We start from the raw sequence: 21557 nt of genomic DNA on the forward strand, positions 1-21557 counted from the left end.
CTAGTCCATTTCAACCCCAAAAAGACGCAAGTTTGCGCGTTAACCGCTAAAAAAACACCATTTGTCGTATCTCCACGATTTGAGAACATTCCGATAGCCGCTACAGGTAGTATCGGAATACTTGGCGTTGATATTTCGAGCCTCGTTCAGTTCCGCGGTCAATTGGAAGGCAAAGCCAAATTGGCTTCAAAAAAGCTGGGCGTGCTCAGCGAGGCGAGACAGTATTTCACGTCGGCCCATCGCCTAAAACTTTACAAGGCGCAAATTCGGCCTCACATGGAGTACTGCTCTCACCTCTGGGCGGGTGCTCCCCAGTACCAGCTCCTTCCATTTGACCGCATCCAACGTAGAGCGGCTCGAGTTATCGACGATCAAGCCCTTTCCGATCTCCTTGATCCTTTGGCTTTGCGTAGAGATGTCGGATCACTCTGCATCTTCTACCGAATTTTTCACGGGGAATGTTCCGAGGAATTGTTCGGATTAATCCCGGCTGCTGAATTTCACCTTCGGACATCTCGTCAAAATTCTAAGTTTCACCCGCACCATCTTGATGTCCGAAAATCCACAACAGCGCGATTTCTTAGACATTTTCTGCCTCGCACAACCACTTTGTGGAACCAGCTTTCGCCGGCGGTTTTTCCGAACCGATACGACATGGGAACCTTCAAGAAAAGAGCCTACTCCTTTCTCAAAGGCCGGCAACGCACCTGCAAGCCCCTGGGTGTTGCAGATGTCCATGGGCGGTGGTAGTCACTTTCCATCAGGTGAGCCTCCTGCTCGTTTGCCACCTATGCCATAAAAAAAAAAAAAAAAAAAAAAAAAAAAAACATAATATATACAATTTAATAAATTTTGTAATTAAAACTACTAGATCGTATTGACCTTTCGTGTTGATATTTCAACAACATTGTATTCATATCATAACAAAGCACTGTATCATTTAAGCAATTGTTAACTACATATGGAAATAGCATATTAAATTTAACTCTTATTTGAAATTTAGTCAAAATGGACACCAAAGGTGAACCAAAGTCCAAGAAAGTTGAAAAATCGGATAACACTGACAAAACCACAAAAGTTGTTAGTGCCGCGAGTGAAAACTCGAACGCCCGCGTAGAAATACAAAACGAAAAGGTAGAGTTAAATGTACTACTTCAATTCATAAAACCATTCCATGGTTCACGAGAAAAGTTAAATGCATTCATTTCCAATTGTCAAAACGCGTATAACTTAGCGAACAAAACACAATAACCAATTCTATTTCGGTATATCCTTAGCCAATTGACGGATAGAGCGGAAAGCACTTGTAATATCAAACAAATCGATAGTTTTGATCAATTCATTGAATTTCTAAAACAACAATTTGGGGATAGAAAACATTATGCCCACTTACTGTCAGAGTTACAAGAATGCAAACAAGGTTCCTCAGAAACAGTAAACCAATTCGCTCTTAGAATAGAAACCATTCTTTCTAAATTACTAACAGAGATTAAAATCTCAAATCGAAAGAAATCCGAAATAACTGGCCGCGTAGCAGCAATGGAGGACTTGGCCCTTCATACTTTCTCGATAGGGCTACTTCCGCGGCTATCAAAAATAGTGCGATGCCGTGACTCACTGAATCGTAACTCACTGAATCGTAACTCACTGAATCGTAACTCACTGAATCGTAACTCACTGAATCGTAACTCACTGAATCGTAACTCAATGAATCGTAACTCACTGAATTCTAACTCACTGAATTCTAACTCACTGAATCGTAACTCACTGAATCATAACTCACTGAATCATAACTCACTGAATCATAACTCACTGAATCATAACTCGCTGAATCATAACTCACTGAATCATAACTCAGCGAATCATAACTCATCGAATCATAATCCACTGAATCATAAGTCATCGAATCATAATCCACCGAATCACAATACTCAGAATCAAAGTTCTCCAAAATCCGCTGTTCCTTCCACACGAAATCTGAAACAAAAAACAGAAAATAGCATGAGAATATATGAAATAAATAAAAATACAGAGAAAAGATACTTACCGCATATTGTTGTCCAAACTCCTGTTTCAGAAAGACCACTATCCTTCCTAGTAGACATTGGCTCCTGTGTGAGCTTATTAAGACTCAAATCCATGTCCAAATTTCCTAAATTGAGCAACACAATAATAACCCTGAAAGGAATTGACCCCGGAGATGATGTGACTCCTACTCTAGGGAGTTTCAAAATGAACATTTTCAAAAATCTCACTAAATCTCATGAATTTCATGTTGTCGAAGACATAAATTTAAATCACGATGGTATAATAGGAAACGACCTTCTAAAAATTTTGCATGTCAAATCGATTACAGTAAAAAGTTACTGCGGATAGGACCCAATGTAATGAAACAGTAATCGAATGTACTGTTAGAAACCCTGAAATTCGAGAGGGTGTAATTCTAGATCAACACATTTCAGAATCATTACTAGTTGCTAATTGTATTGTTACTGTTAAAGATAATAAGCGCATTAATATAACTATTGCAAATATATCAGATGAACCTGCTACTCTTCACCCAAACCTTAATTTCACTCTAGACCAGATAGACAAATATCCCTGCACGACCTTTTTTGAAACATCACCGAATCCAAGGACTCTAGCTAGAACTAATGAAGTCATTAAACAACTTAGAATATCCCATCTCAATTATGAAGAGAGAAATGCTCTAATTAAGATCTGCTCAGATTACTCTGATATTTTCCACCTTCCAGACGATCAACTTACTTTCACTACAGCTACAGAACAAAAGATTAAAACTACCACAGAAACTCCAATTCAAACAAAATCCTACAGATTCCCTGAATGTCATAAGAAAGAAGTAGAAAAACAGATTAATAAAATGCTAGAACAAAATATAGTTGTCCCGTCAGATTCACCCTGGTCTTCACCAATTTGGGTAGTCCCCAAAAAGCTAGACGCATCAGGTGAAAAGAAATGGAGAGTCGTAATAGACTTTAGAAAACTCAACGATATCACTATAGGTGAAACTTATCCAATCCCACAAATCACCGAAATTTTAGACCAATTACGGAAAGCATCTGGTTTTCATCAAATTCCTATGTCCTCACAAGATGCAGCTAAAACTGCCTTTTCTGTACCTCAAGGTCATTTCCAATTCACCAGATTGCCATTTGGGCTAAAAAACGCCCCTGCTACATTCCAAAAGTTAATGAACACATGTCTTTCTGGACTCCAAGGTTCACGCTGTTTCGTTTATCTAGATGACATCGTAGTGTATTCACCAGATTTATCCACCAGCATACAAAATCTTTCCGCTGTTTTCGAAAGACTCAGAAAATACAATTTAAAACTACAACCTGACAAATGTGAATTCCTACGTAAAGAAGTTGCATATCTTGGTCACATCATAAACAGTCAAGGTGTCAAACCAAATCCTGATAAAATAAAAGCCGTTACTGAATTCCCATTACCAAAATGACCAAAGGATATAAAATCATTTCTTGGGTTAGTGTCATATTACAGGCGTTTCATTCCAGACTTTTCCAAACTTGCTAAACCTCTGACAAATCTTCTCAAAAAGGATGTATCGTTTAACTGGAAAAACGAACAACAATTAGCTTTCGAAAACCTAAAAAATAAACTCGTTACTTCTCCTATATTAGCATGTCCTGATTTCTCAAGTCCTTCCTTACTCACTTGCGATGCATCTAATTACGCCGTTTCTTTTCCGTTTCCATTCTTTCTCAAGGTCAGATTGGAAAAGATCGTCCAATCGCTTACGCTTCACGCACTCTTAATAAAGCCGAATGTAATTACAGCGTTACGGAAAAAGAGTGTCTTGCTATAATCTTTGGAACTAAAGCATTTCGTCCCTATCTATATGGTCATCGATTTACAATAACCACAGACCATAAACCTCTCCAGTGGTTATTTAATTGTAAAGATCCTGAATCAAGACTCGTCCGCTGGCGTCTCAAATTAGAAGATTTCGATTATAACATTGTTCATAAAAAGGGAAAAATCAACTCTAACGCTGATGCACTTTCCCGCTTTCCAGTAAATCCAATAGGTGAAAATTCACCAACCGCTGATTCCTTGTTTCCATTTCCTTCTGATATTTTGGAAAATCCTCTAGAAGATCCTCCCCTAGAGCGACCTTCTCATATTCCTTCTTCTTTCGATAATAATGATCTACTAAATCAAGACACTAATCTTAGACAACCTATTATTCCAGACTCCACTCTGAATCTATATGTAAATCCAAACCCTGGTCCTAGTACTCTTCCAGACTCCATGCTAAATCCATATATAGATCCAACTCCTGGTCCAAGTAACATTCAAGACTATATACTAAATCCTTTTACGAACCCTGCTTCTGACCCAGACACAATTCCAAATCCTGCATTACCTCATAACGAAGAACCAGCCCTAATAGATCTCGGACCTCTAGACTTAAGTCCACGAAATACAAATCTTCATCTCGACTTTGATAACATTGATGTTCCATCTCCAACAAGTTCTAATTCCCAACCTAACTCCAATCTAAATAATGACGATTATTCGAAATTCCTAAAATCTATTAGCAAAAAGGATAAATCATATGATACCATGCTGAAAGAACATAATGAAAATCTCCTAAAATCCTCATTCAAAGTTATCCTAATTCCTACATAAATAGATCTCGATGAATCCATCCATAATAAATCCAAAAATCCATATATACCCGAAATCCTTCTAAATCATCCAGAGAAAGACGAAATCATTAATTCTGAAAAAGAACTTCATTCCTATCTGAAAATAAAATACGCAGATAAAGATATTTACTTCATTTTTACTAAAGTCCATCATTTCGACGAATTCTCTTATCCTGCTATATACAAATGCCTTAAACAAGTACGAGATATTATTTTACAATCAGGAACTGTAACAGATATTGCAATACCCGATTTCAAAAATCCTTTTGATAAACACACTTATACCAAAATTTACAATATCCTAATATACATATTCCATGAAACTAAGGTATGTGTGCATGTTTATTTGAATAAAACTATATATCCTACGTTAAGTGAAATACCGAAAATCCTAAAAGAAAATCACGATATCCCAGTAGCCGGACATTTAGCTTCGTCCCGAATGTACAATAGAGTTAGAGAACAATTCTTCTGGAAGGGAATGAGAGGAGATATAGAAGAATATGTTAGGAAATGTAAAATGTGTCAAGAAAATAAAGCTCTCAGAAGAATTAATAGAGCTCCTATGGAAATCACTTCCACTTCCACTGCTCCCTTTCAACGAGTAGCACTGGACATAGTAGGTCCACTTCCCGAGTCAGGTACAGCTAAAACCATATATACCAACAACCATATATATACTAACTCTACAAGATGACCATACTAAATATTCTGTAGCTTACCCTATACGAAGTACAACAGCAGAAGAATCAGCTGATTGTCTTATTCATTTTATTTCTCTTTTCGGGTTACCTAAATCCATTCTCACTGATCAAGGTACTAATTTCACGTCAGATCTTTTTAAAACAACTTGTCAGTTCCTGAAAATCAAACAATTATGGGCATCACCCTATCATCCCCAAACACAAGGTGCTCTAGAACGAAGCCATTCCACTCTCAAAGAATATCTCAAATCCTTTATAAATGAAAATCAAGATAATTGGCCTACATATGTTTATACTACTATGCTTGCCTACAATACTTCTATACATTCTACTACTAAATTCAGTCCATATGAACTTGTTTTTGGACATAAACCTTATTTACCAAATTCTATTTACGAAAATAACTCTGGTACTACTTATTCAGACTATATTCGGATGCTACAACATAAATTTAAATATACTCGAGATTTAGCATTAGAAAATATTTTAAAATCAAAAGAATCTTCTAAAAACTACTATGATGCTAGAACTAGAACTCCACCACAGTATAAAGAAGGTGATTATGTATATCTTTAAAATCATTTGAGATTGAGAAAAGCTCTATCTCCCGTCTACAAAGGATCTTATAAAATAATTAAAGTACATAACAACAACACACTCACGCTACTCATAAACAGACGTCATATAACACACCATTTCAATGAAGTTAAACCTGCAGAAGTCCAACAACCTTCTTCTTCTTGATCATAATTAAATACTAAAGTCATATTCTACATTATTCTATTCTTCTTTTCATTCTTCTATTCATTCACTCTTATATTCACTCATACTTCTATTTATTTAATTTCATTCATTCTATCTTCTTCTATTAATTCATTCTTCTTTTATTCATAATTTTATTAATTCATTTTTCTATTAATTTATTCTTCTATTTATCTATTCTTACTTCTTTTCTCTTTCAGTTTCTCAACCTACGCGCATCCAGATCTCATCAAGCCTTATCCTTCTAACTCCGGAATATATTTCGATAATTTAGGAAAACTTAAAATTATAAAAGGCGATCTAAATATTGTTAGTTACTTGGATATATCCTATATTAAACCTCACTTAACTAATATAAACGAAATCATAGGATCAGTGAGGTCTATTTGTCAGAAAACTAGTGATTTTAATTGCGAAAACACACTTTCTATATTAAATGTCCGTTTTAATGACATTCGTCGCGAATACGATTCCATCTCTCACCTGGTATCCGAACGGAATAAAAGATCTGCCTGATTTGGTGGTATAGGCACATTATTCAAACATATTTTTGGCACCCTTGATGAGGATGATGCATTAAAATACGATACCGCTATTGAACTCGTCCACAATAATCAAAAGAAACTCGCGGAATTAATGAAAGAAAATATTTTAATTACTACTTCAACATTAGAATCTTTTGAGAAAACTATTAAAAAATTACAAAACAATGAAGAAACCTTTAATACAATATTAAAGTCGATCTTAAATCAAACAAATAATATTACGGAAATATCGAATAATTTAATTATTAAAACAAAAGTCCATACCATAATCATGAACATTGAAAGTTTCCTACTTACATTCTCGTTTCAATTAGAAGATTTAACAGACGCAATCATTCTGAGTAGCCAAAACATTCTACATCCGAACATAATAACTCCGACTCAGTTTTACAAAGGGCTAGTTGATAACGAACGGCACTTATCTCACGACATTAAAATTCCTATTATTAAAGTTATTAATTTCGGGATATTTACCATGTTTTTTATTTTTGTTCGGTGGAGCTCGATATTTCGACATTGTCTACGAATGTCTTGTTCACGAGACTGAAGTGTGCGGGTAGATGCTGATAATGTTAGAGATGTCCGTATCGAACTACCTCCTTTCTTGTACGTTTGCTATGTAAACACCGGTCACCACTACTATTGTCACCCCTACCATTGTCACTAGTTGAATTTATTTTATGTACACTCGACACTCGATCCCGTGTTTTGCAGACGAAACTCACCGTATCAATTCGCGAATTTTTTATTTTATATTTATTTTGCGGGGGTTTGCATAATTTTATTATTGGATTCCATACTCTCGACAGTTGAAACCCATCCTCTCTATTGAAATTACTAAATTTAGTTATTTCAATGGCTTCTCGTACCAGTCGGGGTATGTAGTGGCGTTCTGTCAAGAGTATCTAAGTATTATGAAACTCGATCCAATGGTTCGACCCGGCTTCCAGGAGATGTTCCGCGATGACTGATTTCTTGGTATCGTTGTTTTTTACCGCCTTGATGTGTTCGTTAATGCGACAAGATACCGTACGCTTCGTCTGTCCAACATAGGATTTACCACAACTACAGTCGATTTTATAAACTCCGGGTTTTTCCAGGGGAAAGCTATCTTTAGGCGAACGCAACATTTGCCCTATCTTCTTGAAAGGAGTGAAGATAGTCTTCACCGCATATCTACTCAGGGCTCTAGCTATCTTATCTGTCACTCCTTTAACATATGGCATAAACGCTGGTTGTCTTTCAACCCTGTACTGTCGCAGTAGCTTATTATTCCGTGCAGCTGTGTTTCTCGCTTTATATCCATTCCGCTGTAGGACCTCTTTAACGTGTGCTAGCTCAGATTGTATATGGTCTTTATCACAAAGGTCGTATGCGCGATTGGTCAATGATGTTACTACAGCGTTTAAGTGTCGAGGATGGTGGTGTGAAGTAGCATGGAGATATCGGTCGGTATGCGTTGCTTTCCTGTAGACAGTATGGCTCAACGACCCATCCGTACGTACTCCAATTTTAACATCAAGGAATGCTATTGATCTATTCTTCTCCATTTCACAGGTGAATTTTTGTTCCTGTTCCGTTCCCTCCCGTTCCCTTAATTTGTCATGGATCCTATGCTCAGAACCTTACCAAACTTTCACCAAACTACCCTTAAAGTATATCCTTTATAATAAAAAAAGAATCATCAAAATTGTGCTAACCAATTTAAAGTTATTCACCTATTTGTCGCGCACATACATAATGCAAATTTAAGACTTATGTCGTTCATCGTCATCATCGGAAAAAAATAAAATTAAAATGGGACCCCACGGGAAGCACTACCATTCAAACAAAAAAAAAAATTATCAAAATCGGTCCACCCAGTAAAAAGTTATGAGATAACAAACATAAATAAAAAAAAAAAAATACAGACGAATTGATAACCTCCTCCTTTTTGAAGTCGGTTGAAAATATACAGGGCATAGGTGGCAAAGATCATGAAATAGAATTATTTTCAGAATGTTATATTAGGTTGGGGAAAAAGTCTTTTCGCATATAGTATGTATGAACTTGTAATAAAATCTCTTTGGCTATACCATTTGTATCCGGCTGGTTTTGGTATCATTAAAAAATTTTAATTTTAAAGAAGACACAACAAAATCACACAAATTCCAAATTCAAATTAGGAATTTGTGTGATTTTCATTTGTTTTTGTTGTTGTTAAAATGAGTGAATCTAAAGAAGAAATTCGATACATTTTAAAATTTTACTATAAAAAAGGTAAAAATGCAACTCAAGCCGCGAAAAAAATTTGTGATGTTTATGGACCTAATGCAGTATCTGTGAGAGTAGCGCAAGTTTGGTTTAAGCGTTTTCAAGCCGGAAATTTTGATATCAAAGATGCATCTCGCTCTGGTCGCCCTGTTACGGACAAAATTGATGCCATTTTTGAAAAAGTGGAGCAAGATCGGCATATTAGTAGTTACGATGTAGCTGAAGAACTGGCAATTGACCACAAAACGGTTTTGACTCATTTGAATAAAGCTGGGTACACAAAAAAGCTCGATATATGGGTGCCTCATGAACTCACTGAAAGAAACCTAATGAACCGTGTACTCATTTGTGATTCTTTATTACGACGTAATGAAACCGAACCATTTTTGAAGAAGCTGATAACTGGTGATGAAAAGTGGATCACATACGACAAGAACGTGCGAAAAAGATCGTGGTCAAAGGCCGGTCAAGCTTCACAGACTGTGGCAAAACCTGGATTAACTCGCAACAAGGTAATGCTGTGTTTATGGTGGGATTGGAAGGGCATCATTCATTATGAGCTGTTACCGCCCGGCAGGACCATCGATTCAGAACTGTATTGCGAACAATTGATGAGATTGAAGCAAGAAATTGAGAGAAAGCGGCCAGAATTGATCAACAGAAGGGGTGTGGTTTTTCACCATGACAACGCTAGACCTCACACATCTTTAGCCACTCAACAAAAGTTACGAGAGTTTGGCTGGGAGGTATTAATGCATCCGCCGTATAGTCCTGACCTTGCACCTTCAGATTTTCATCTGTTTCGGTCTCTGCAGAATTCCTTGGGCAGTGTCAGGTTAACATCACGAGAGGACTGCCAAAACCACTTGTCGCAGTTTTTCGATCAGAAGCCCCAAAATTTTTACAGCAATGGGATCATGTCACTACCAACAAGATGGCAAAAAGTTATGGAACAAAATGGCACCTACATACTTTAGTCAAATGTAAATAAACTATAACAAAAACTTTTTGAATTTTCATATAAAATACGAAGAAACTTTTTCCCCAACCTATTATATCATAAATTAGCTTTACCAACTCCTCATGGGCCTAATAACCCAAATGTATTTAGTTTAATTTCTCCTTATAGTTTATATACTGGTATTTCTAAGGATAAGTTAAGTTTTTGTAATTTAGAAAATTTAGATAAATGTAAAATTGTAAGCTCTGAGTTCTATCTGTGCGAAATCTCCATGGTGATGCTGACTACCAGTAACCCCACGTGTGAAAGTGAACTTTTAACGAAACCCACTAGTGCTATTCCTGTGATGTGCGTAACTAAAACAATATCCGGTGATTAGACATTTGGAAACCACTTACAAACAATCGGTGGATTTTCGTGCAAACAAAACCGGATAAAATCTCTATTGAGTGTGGTGATAATCGGCACCGGCATTTTACAAGTTCCTGAACAATGTACAGTGTACACAAAGAGTGCAAGACTTATTTCTTCTAATTATAATCTTAATATAAGTATAATTACTCCTATTCTAGATTTAAACATTATTAACGATTCTTGTTGTATTATAAATGATACAATTAATTCAATTAATAAATTTTCCTCTGTCATTCAAAATGTAGACTTAGATGATTTTACAAAATACAATCATAATGATAAACTAATTTCTGATTTAAATAAAATTATAAACGAAAAACCTGCCATTGTTAAATGTGGAATACATTATTCTATTCTCACGATTACTATTTCATTTATTTTACTATTTCTTGTTATATTTAAGTTAATTAAAATATTTTTTAAATATAAGAATAAAATTGTAATTACTAAATCCAAACCGACTCCTGCCGAAATTGAAAATAACTCGCAATGCGAAGATTCTCCAATTCCACTACCCCGATTAAGGGAAGTTGTCTAAATAGCCTTTACCCTCTGAACTTCGATTTTCCCTCGAACTTCAGTCTTATGGGGGGGAGGGGTTGTTGTTATACCCTGACTACCTATGGGAAAGGGCTGACTATCCATTCCTGTGATCTGCTTCATCAGCGATATGGAGTCAAGCCCTCAGTTCCATTTCAGAGATAGAGCAGTTCAATCTCAGTCTCGGTACGGGTCGGAAGTCGAATAATCGACTACTAAATCTATTACTAAATCTATTTCTAAATCCTTAATTAATTCTATTTCATTATAATAATTTTCTATTTCATTAAATAATAAATTAAATTTCTAAATTAAATTTAGTTTCGTGAATAGTGTTTTTTTTTAAAAAACCAATAAAGAAATCACGTATAACAGCGCGCTCCCTCAGCCCCCGTCCCTTCAGCTTCCAATACAGCAGAGGTCAACGCGCCCGGTTCGCTCATGGCAGCAGCAAACCAGACACAACAGCAACCGAGCCAAAAGCGCCGTCGTAAGCCTAACATACCGTCCAAGCGCACCGTGGTCGCTACCCCTGTTACGGGGACGAAGGCGAAGCGGGTGGCTCCTATGGACCCAAGACTGACTAATATCATCGGCACCCTTAATCAGGTTCTGGTGGCCACCCAGGAGCAGCGTGACCCAATACCGCTGATCCTAAAATGCATAATGGAGCTCTGTCATGGGTGAGCTCCGTATTGCATTCTGGAATGCCGACGGGCTTTCATCACAAAAAGCCCAGCTCTTTAAGACTCTGCTTGCCCAGCGTCGAGTGGACATCGGCCTGATCAGCGAGACTCACCTTAGACAAGTAGACAAGTTGAAGGTTTCCGAATACTATGTCTACCGGGAGGATCACACCTCGCCGAACGGAACTGCTTATCGGGGTTTAGCAGTCTTGGTCCGTCGAAAGATCATTCACCAACTCCTGCCAGTACAACAACTGCAGTCGTCGTACGCCCTGGGCGTGCAGATATGCATCGATCGCCATCCCTTCTGCGTGTTCGCCTTCTACAAGCCTCCGAATAACCGACTCGCAGTAGCTGACGTCCACACTCTGTTGAACTCGCCGCTGCCCACGGTAATTGCTGGAGACTTCAACGCGAAACACACGGCGTGGAACTCAAGCACCGTGAGTCCGGGTGGCAGACGCCTCCTGGATGATGCAAACCGCCACGGCTACGATGTGTTAGGACCAGACGTTCCCACGCACTACCCGTACTGCGCAGCCCACATGCCAGACGTCATCGACATTGATAATGTGTTGAGCCAATCTATATGTTGGTGTATCGATGTTATTATTTAAAAAAAAAAAAAAAATCACTCGTGCCTACATGTGCAAAGCCGCCAAAACTGTATGGGTTACCTAAGATCCATAAAACTGGTGCTCCGCTGCGTCCTATTGTAAGCCAAATCGAAACACATAGCAAGGATATTATCACCCCTCCGAGGACACACTGCGGCGTATGTCAAGGATTCTTACCAGTTTGTTGGTGAAATCAAAGACCTTAAATTAACCAACAACGAGACAATGGTTAGTTTTGATGTCCAGTCATTGTTTACATGCTTACCCAAACAAGACTGCATCGAAATTGTCAAGAGGAAACTACAGACACACAACATGCCTATTGAATATGCAGAGCTGTTACATCACTGCCTCACATCAGGTTATTTATTGTGGAATGATGAATTCTATGTAAACGTTGACAGGGTAGCCATGGGTTCTCCAGTATCCCCCGTGGTCGCCGATTTATTCATGGAAGACCTGGAGGAGAGGGCTCTTCGCTCCGGACTAATAACACCTAGGTTTTATAAACGGTACGTAGATGACACTTTCACAATATTACCTAGTGATCTGACATCTGCATTTTTAGTACATCTTAATTCTATAAATAAAAACATTCAATTTACTATGGAATTGAATGAATGAATGAAATATACTTTATTGTACACCAAGCAAAGTACATAAAATTTTAAAACAGAAAAAAAAAAAAAAAAAAAAAAAAAAACAATGTTATACAGTATACAATCGGCGGCCTTATCGCTAGAAGAGCGATCTCTTCCAGGCAACCGGTTGGCATAGGACATTATAATAAATAAATAAATTTAGGGTGGAGGTGTACTATAATACAAACATTATAAAGTAGTAAAAATAATACATACATATATAATGAGAAAATACACACATAACTAGTAAGAAAAACATACACACAATTTTAAAATAAATGAGGATTGGAGGAGGAGAAAGGTAAGGGATGAAAATACGATTTCAAGTATCAATATAATATTCGAAAATGCGACATTTAAATATTTCAAGGGATTTAGCTCGACGTACCGCTAAGGGCAAGGAGTTCCATAAGCGTGCTGCGTTAATTGTAAAAGATTTTGAGTAACAAGTTGAAGAGTGAGAAGGGATACTCAAAATTAAATTATCCTCGGAGCGCAGAGAGCGACAATGAGAAGCGCCAAGTAACTTAAATCTCTCTTTTAAATAAAGAGGAACTTTTGGATTGAATAGGATACAGTAAAGAAATGATAGAATACGAGTATTCCTGCGAAGGCGGACTGGAAGCCACTTGAGCTTTTTGCGGAATTCAGAAACATGGTCATATTTGCGAAGCCCAAATATGAACCGTATATAGAGATTTAATTAGAGGCAAATAATTCTTTAGCTTTCCTTGACATCCTTATTATCAAGAATCCTGATAATACATTAAGTCACACAGTTTATAGGAAACCCACACACACCAACAAATACCTCAATGGTGACTCGCACCACCACCCTAGTCAGTTAGCTACCGTTGGCAAATCTTTGTTTCAGAGAGCCCACCATCTCTGCGATACTGTACACCTAGAGGACGAGCTACGTCAGGTCAAGCTTGCACTCCACCAGAACAAGCTGCCCGTGCCTCGCCAGCATCGCAGAAGCCGTATCAAGCCACCCCCAGTTGAGCGACAACCTGCATTTCTACCATATGTGAAAGGAGTTACAGACAGGATTGGCAACATCTTGAAGCGAGCTTCGATTAAAACCGTTTACAAGCCTCATAAGAAAGTGAGCCAGTTCTTGAGACCTATCAAGAGTAATATCCCTTTACAAACTGCAGGAGTATATAAACTCGAATGTGAGTGTGGTTTATCTTACATAGGCCAAACAAAGAGAAGTATCGGTACCAGGGTCAAGGAACATATAGGAGATGTCAAAAATAGGCGTTCTTCAAAGTCTGCAGTCTGTGAACATGCTCTGGATAAACCTAACCATTTTATCCGATTTGATAAACCACAGATCCTCGCTAGAGAACACAGATTCATTCCTAGAATGATACGCGAGGCTATTGAAATTCAAAAACATCCGAACTTCAATAGAGAAGATGGTTGGAGACTTTCTAACACCTGGGATCCACTTATTAAAAATTTAAAATCCCAAATCCAACAGACTGCAAGATCTAAAGATACAGTTAGTGCCTTCTGCGTGCAACCGGAACGTTACTCAAGATATCAATTGAGAAATCGTTGGCGGTAGTTGTTAATAATATTTCCTTTGTACTTCAAATAGACAAATGTCATCTTAGTCTACCCGTGACCACGAACACTGCAAAGTGCTCGAAACGTCGGGATGTTTAAAAATAATTAATATACGCGATTCATCCGTTATAATTAGTTTTATTTAAACAGTTGTACGTTCATTTCATTAATAACATTTTCTTAGTAAATTAAGTTTAATTCTTAGTAAATTTTTGATTAAGCAGTAAGAAGATTTTAATTTAGTTTTTTTTGTTAGTTTCGTTTGTTGTTTTAATTAGATTAGTTTGTTAATATAATAGTTGCATCATAGTTAGTGAGAATGCCTCGAAAAAAATCTAATCTCAGCCAATGTAGCAGAGATGCTAAACGGATGAGAGTAATTCGATCACAGGAATCGGAACAGGATCATATAGCAAGACTTACTGCATCTCAGGAACGTCAGGCCAGGTTACGTGCTTCAGAAACACCACGTCAGCGAGAATCACGACTGAGGTCAGAACGTTCTCGATTGATGGCCTTTCGAAATAGAGAGAGTAGTGAACAGCGTAATGCACGTTTAGCAGCCGATTGTGAGGCGCATGCTCTATCGCGTGAGTCTGAGAACTTAATTGACAGGGAAACAGATGAACATGAAGCACGTTTGACTACCGATAGAGACGCTCATGCTTTGTCGCGTGAATCTGAGACTTTTACTGATAGAGAATCTCGCTTGAGTTCTCTAAGAGTGCTGTCAGCTCGAATTCGATCTCAGGAAACGGATGAACAACGCTAAGCACGTTTGACTACCGATCGAGAGGCTCATGCTTTGTCGCGTGAATCTGAGACTTTCACTGACAGAGAGTCTCACTTTAGTTCTCAAAGATTTCGGTCTTTGCAGTCTAGAGAGCTGGAAAGTAGTTCAGAAGGTGAAGAGCGTTTAAGAACTGATCGCGAGCGAAATAACAATGCGAGAATTCTTGAAAATGAAGATGAACATGAACATAGACTACAAACAGCTAGAGAAAATTATAATCTAACCCGTCAGGATAAATACGGCACGAAGAAACTGTAGACCAACGTCAGTCACGACTAAGAGCCGATCGACTTCGACATCGAATTAATAGAATATCCTCGAATTCGATAGAAGGCTCGGATGATGGTTCAGATAGTGATGCCCTTCCTTGGGTCACAAAGGAGAAATCAGGATTTTTGTATACGTCCAGAATAGACTACTCTGGATTCTCTACTTTAGGAGGTATGGAGGTATGTTGTCAGTTTTTTAACGCTTTAAAATGGAGAATAGAACCAAATGGAATGTGCTGTTCAAGTGGTAAAGTGCTTATTAATAATTCTTGTGAGCCTCCAGAATTCTTAAAAGCATTACTCGATGGTAACCATCCGCAGTCTAAACATTTCTTAGATGCACTATTTTAATTACGTACATTAGTAAGTAATTAAAATAGTGCATTCCAAATTACGTCTTTTGGGACCAAACAAATAACAGAAGGACCATTTATGCCAACTTTTAAGGTGCAAGGCCAAATATATCATCTTATTGAATCGTTGCTTCCCCTAAATGAGCCTAGATTTTTACAAATATATTTTGTGTCAAATTATAATGAACAGGCCAATATCCGTAACGGAATTTTTTCAGACCTGAACATCAACCTAATAGCTGAACTACAAAATATGTTACATCAAGTAAATCCATATGTTAGGAGTTTTAAATCCGCATTAGACTCTATCCCACGAGATCAAAATAATAACTATAAAGTTGTAATTAAGGCTGATAGGCGTCCTGCAGCAGAACATCGTGGACGGTATAATGTTCTTGTTGTAGATGAAGTTGCAATAGTCATGATTGATCAGGAATGCGATAGACGAGACATTGTATTGCGCACTCACGACGATCGTTTGCAGCGTATTTATGAAACACACCGAGCGTATGATGCCTTGCAATATCCTATAATATATTGTCATGGGGAAGACGGGTACAATTTTGGACTCTACCAAGTTGATTCAACTTATTTATTATATGAAATTGTTATATATATATATATATATATAGATAACAATTTCATATAATGAATAAGTTGAATATATATATATATATATATATATATATATATATATATATATATATATATATATATATATATACACAGGGTTATTAGTAACTCGACGTACATCCGCTAGGAGGTGATAGGGGTGACTATTTGCAATAATTTTAACCCCTTTATGCATTATCCAAAAGTGAACCATTTTTGAATTATCACGTTTTTTAGATTTTTACAAAATTTGTCAAAAATGCAACTTCAAAATTTATTTCGACAAAAATATCAATAAAAATCTATTTTTGTCTTCTGATTTATATTTATATTTTATTTATAGTTAGTAATAGTTGTTCTAAATATGTATAAGTATGTTAACGTAAAATTGTAAGGAAAATTCAACTAAAAATACTTGAAGGTTATGTTACTCACAGTTAAACTCAAATTTCTTTAATTATAAACGATATTAATTGTTTATACTTGTTTTAAACTACAATTCTTACTTACAGTCCTTGCAATTATATCGTATACTTAGTGTAATAATAACTTTATGTTTACGTACCTCTTGGAAATTAAATATAATAATTTTAAGCTTCGATAAATATGTACATCTTTAAGTAAACCATGTCTCAATGATATTTTTTTCCCTTTTAACACTTACAAATTAAGTAAATTACAGTTTTATTAATTTTAATAATATAAACATTGTAAAATAAGAAAATATAACCTTTAAACTTTTAAAAACATTAGACAATACATTGCGACTTGCGAGAAATGTCAAATATAATAAACAATTAAAAATGGCCGAATATATTTTTCTCACTTTTTTTAGCGTGTGTAAGTGAGATGGATATACAATCTATTTCGATTCATATTGGTTATACGCAAACGTATAATATTAATATATTTTTGTAATAATAATATAAACGTTTTCTAGTATGGTATGATATGTGTAGTATTTGAATTCCACATATAGATATCATAAGTGCCGATTCTTAAATAATTTTTAAAACAGTTATTTAAGTTAGTGTTCCTAAAAGAATCAAAAGTGAAAAAAAATAAAAAATGATAATATTTTACCAGTTTCAGATTTTTTCCTTTGTATACAACTGATCACCTACCTGTATGCCAAATTTGAACGTTCTAGGACACCTGGAAGTGGGAAATAGTTTTGATCTATAGGTCAGTGTAAGCGGCCAGTGTGTCATTTATCGCACAAAGTTTTGTGAAGGTGGTCTAAAAATGAATTTTAGGTTATGACAAGACGTTTTTTAAAAATTATATTTATTTTATAATAGTGTGCATTAACATACCTTATTAATATTTTTTTCATTTTGTTCTCTGCAAACAAAGCACGTTTCCTTTATCATGAATTCACGATTGCATGTTACGTAATATAATAATCGTAAAACACTAAAAACTCGAGCATACACCTCTTGCCGTTACCGGCCCGCGTGGCTGTCTGATGGCCGGAGGGTGAACACCTGCACTGCTTCACGTGCGCCGATTGTTTTATATATTGTTTATATTCCTTTGTTTTTTTTTCTCGTATTTTTTATTTTATTTCTTTTTTTTTATGATTATTATGACTTTATTAAGAAATATATATATTTCTTATATGTATTATACAGATATCAGTTTCTTTTTTTAATTTTAATTCACGTAATTATTATTATGTTAATTCGATGTCTTTGTCGCTGCCCGTCACAGCGATGAATACGACAAAAAGGTGACCATTGAAAATCAGCATTGGGTTTTTTTTTAGGACCCATATTTCGCTGAATGGTCCGCCTGTTTGGGACACGGCATATTTGCAGGCTTTCCATATGTACATGTCTACGCACATAATTGTTTTTGGATTTATTGTCATAGTTTTAGTTAGTTCGTAGATTTTTTTTTGTTTCTCTTGTTCCTTTTTTATTGTAATACCTGTGCCTGTGTTTCAAATAAATACATTCTTCTTCTTCTTCTTCTTCTTCAGTCAGTGATAAAATTGACGACTTTTGGACATTAATATGTAAATAACCGTTTGAGACGTATTTATGAAATTTGGAGCACATATGTATCTCGCAAGTCTTAATATATTTGCCAAATTTGACAAATTTATGTCAAACAGTTTTTGAGTTATGAAAGGGTCAAAAGTGGCTCCAAATGGTTCGTGTAAAATTACACACGGTGCTACTCGCCAGTTTTGTTACCTGAACTTGGCTGACACGCTACCGCGTGTCTAGATTATAACGGATGAATCGCGTAGATTAATTATTTTTAAACATCCCGACGTTTCGAGCACTTTGCAGTGTTCGTGGTCACGGGTAGACGGTCTACCCGTTTATTAATATATAAATATTAATATACGCGATTCATCCGTTATAATTCGTTTTATTTAAATGTGTAATAATCGCGAAAATTTAAGACAACATTAAGAGAGGGCGAGGCCGGCCGCCCACTCACGGCAAATACGTGGGCTTGGGTAAGTCTCAAGCGGAACTCCGTGCAGCGAAAACGAAGGCCAGAGAGGACCGCTTCGAGACCGAAGACGCCCTGGCCGCTTACACTGAAGCGGCAAAAGTGACTATAGAGGAGAGAGCGGCTCGCTGTAGGAGCCGTCAAACGGATTCGACCAATGAGGACGCTCAGAAGACGTCTGCCGCATTGGATAATACGGTAAAAGAGGCGTTGGACGTGGTACTTCAGGTTGCCAACAAGTCGGGCAATCTGAAGAAAGAAAGAAAGAAGAAAGAATTTTTATTTGTAAGCATCGTGTTGATACATCAGTGACATAAACAATACAACAAAAAAAAGAAAAAACAAAAACTTAAAATAACAATACAATTAAATAATATCTAAGAAAGATTTTAAAAAGAGGCATAAATAAATAAAAACAAAATGCTGCCTACATATATACATATATAGCAGTACGATGCCACAAAAAGGGAAATCACTCAGCATTTGCTGTCGTCCTAGGAATATCACACACACAAAAAAAAAAAGATTAACGATTTAAATTATATAGTTTTTTTTTTTTTCTATACTTAAATTAAAATACGATTCGTACTATGTGTGAAATTCGCAAAGACGGCAGCACTGATTTTCAGTGATCACCTTATTTCCGTACGTCAAGTGAACGACATTGACAATAGTCCACTATTATGTCGTGTTAAAATCAAATAAAAAAATAAAAGTAAAAACATAACAGAAATCAAAACAAGTCTAGGATAGTATGATACGCTCAGCCCTCAGGTACCTCGCGGCGGCAGTGGAGGTTGGACGTGTAGCACAATGGATTAAAATTTAAAACTAAATTATATTACGCTGAGATCACAAAGATATTCGATCACCTACGAATTATTTAAGGAGAAAGAAAAAAAAAGAATTAATAATAATAAGTAAGTAATATATACTAATTTCTGTTTTTCTTTTCTTTTTTTAAATGTGTTTTAATATAATCTAAATCACGATAATATTACTTTTGATTCTTTGCATTTATTGGAGGTATAAATTAATATAGCGAACATATTATTACAGAAGGTCGCAAGCAGGTCGAGACGTGCCGTTTAACAAATATCATAACAATCAAATAGAGGTTTAAATCTATTCACTAAATAGTCTAACCAAGTCTGATCAATACTCCATCTTGCCAATGGGCCATGCACTGTAAGGTGAGTAGATTTGATTACATATTAAAAAAAAAAAAAAAAAAAGTTATAAGATTATATTGAATTATCATTTTATAGTTATGACATATACATATATAAAATCTCATCTATACAACTACATACACACACATACCTACATATTATATACACACACACACACACGAACATGTATATAAATTCATACATATGTATACAATTAAATATAAATCATTATATTATATTTAAATTAACAAAGATAAATAAAATCAATTGCTATGTTTGCTTTTGTTTATCAAGAAGAAATTTTCTGTATTTGTTTCTAAAATTATGAATTATATTTAGGTTCCTCAATGGCGGTGGAAGGTTGTTCCAGCACTTGGTGGCGGCGTATCGAAAACTGCCACGGAAGGCGGCCGTTCTATGGAGTGGCATAAGAAGTAAATATGATTTCGATCTGGTTGCGTATGTGTTCGTATCGTGCGCCCAACGAAGCTTGTTATAAAGGTATGGTGGAAGTTTGAACTTGATTACCCCGAATAAGAGCGTCATAAAATGCAGTTGCCTACGGTATTCCATTCTCATAATTCCTGCGTTATTTAAATATTGTGTGACATGCGTACGTGGAGGTATATCGAAGCAATATCTTGCACAAGCATTTTGCACCTTTTGAATTAAATTTTTTGTACGTTGCAATAGTCTTGGGCCCACCACTACATCGGCGTAATTTAATTTGGATAATACTAATGATTCACATAGGCGGATTCTTACATTTACCTTTAAAAACTTTCTTATTTGGTATAAAACTTTTAGACGATAAAAGCAGCTTTTAACTGTATTATGAATATGTTTTTCAAATCTAAGGCATTCGTCCATAAGTACGCCAAGATTACGTGCTTCTGTAACTCTTTCAATTGGTTCATCTTGAATTTTAACCATAGGTATTTCCCTTGATATCAGTTGTATTTGATTCGCCGTGCCCAGTACTACAAATTTAGACTTTTGTGGATTTAGCGCTAAACAATTTGCTTCTGACCAACCTGCTATGTTTCTTAAATCTTCATTTAGCTTAAGTACAGCATTATGAGTTTCATTAGGTGGAAAAGATATATATATTTGTATGTCGTCAGCGTACATATGGTAACGGCAGTTTTTTATGACCTTTGTTACGTCAGCGCAATATATAATAAATAGTAGAGGACCAAGTATCGATCCTTGGGGTACACCTCTAAGAACTTGCCTACATTGCGATGATTTTATGGTGCCATCTTCATGTTTAAGTTCTACGGTTTGCGTTCTACTACCCAGATAACTGGTGAACCATTGTATAGCTTCTGCGCTAAGTCCGTAGTAGTGTAGTTTAGCTAGTAAAAGAGAGACGTTAATCGTATCAAATGCCCTAGAGTAATCCAACAAAACTAGTATAGTGCCATTACCTTTATCTTGCGCGTTTAATATTTCGTCAACCACATCAATCAGTGCAGTTGCAGTACC

The 21557-nt window shown here is 36.2% G+C and overlaps 1 long non-coding RNA gene and 2 pseudogenes across 1 annotated transcript; all 3 read left to right on the top strand.

Moving 5' to 3' along the window:
• Positions 1–5714: 5714 nt before the first annotated feature.
• Positions 5715–14399, top strand: LOC124542747 (annotated as a pseudogene).
• A 321-nt stretch (positions 14400–14720) lies between these two features.
• Positions 14721–19003, top strand: LOC124542781 (annotated as a pseudogene).
• A 603-nt stretch (positions 19004–19606) lies between these two features.
• Positions 19607–21042, top strand: LOC124542748. The gene is made up of 3 exons (XR_006967375.1): positions 19607–19817; positions 19957–20090; positions 20409–21042. It is a non-coding gene; the product is annotated as an uncharacterized LOC124542748 (long non-coding RNA).
• The last annotated feature ends 515 nt before the right edge of the window (positions 21043–21557 follow it).

This window comes from Vanessa cardui, chromosome W (assembly GCF_905220365.1).
Source record: "Vanessa cardui chromosome W, ilVanCard2.1, whole genome shotgun sequence".
Taxonomy (NCBI): domain Eukaryota; kingdom Metazoa; phylum Arthropoda; class Insecta; order Lepidoptera; family Nymphalidae; genus Vanessa; species Vanessa cardui.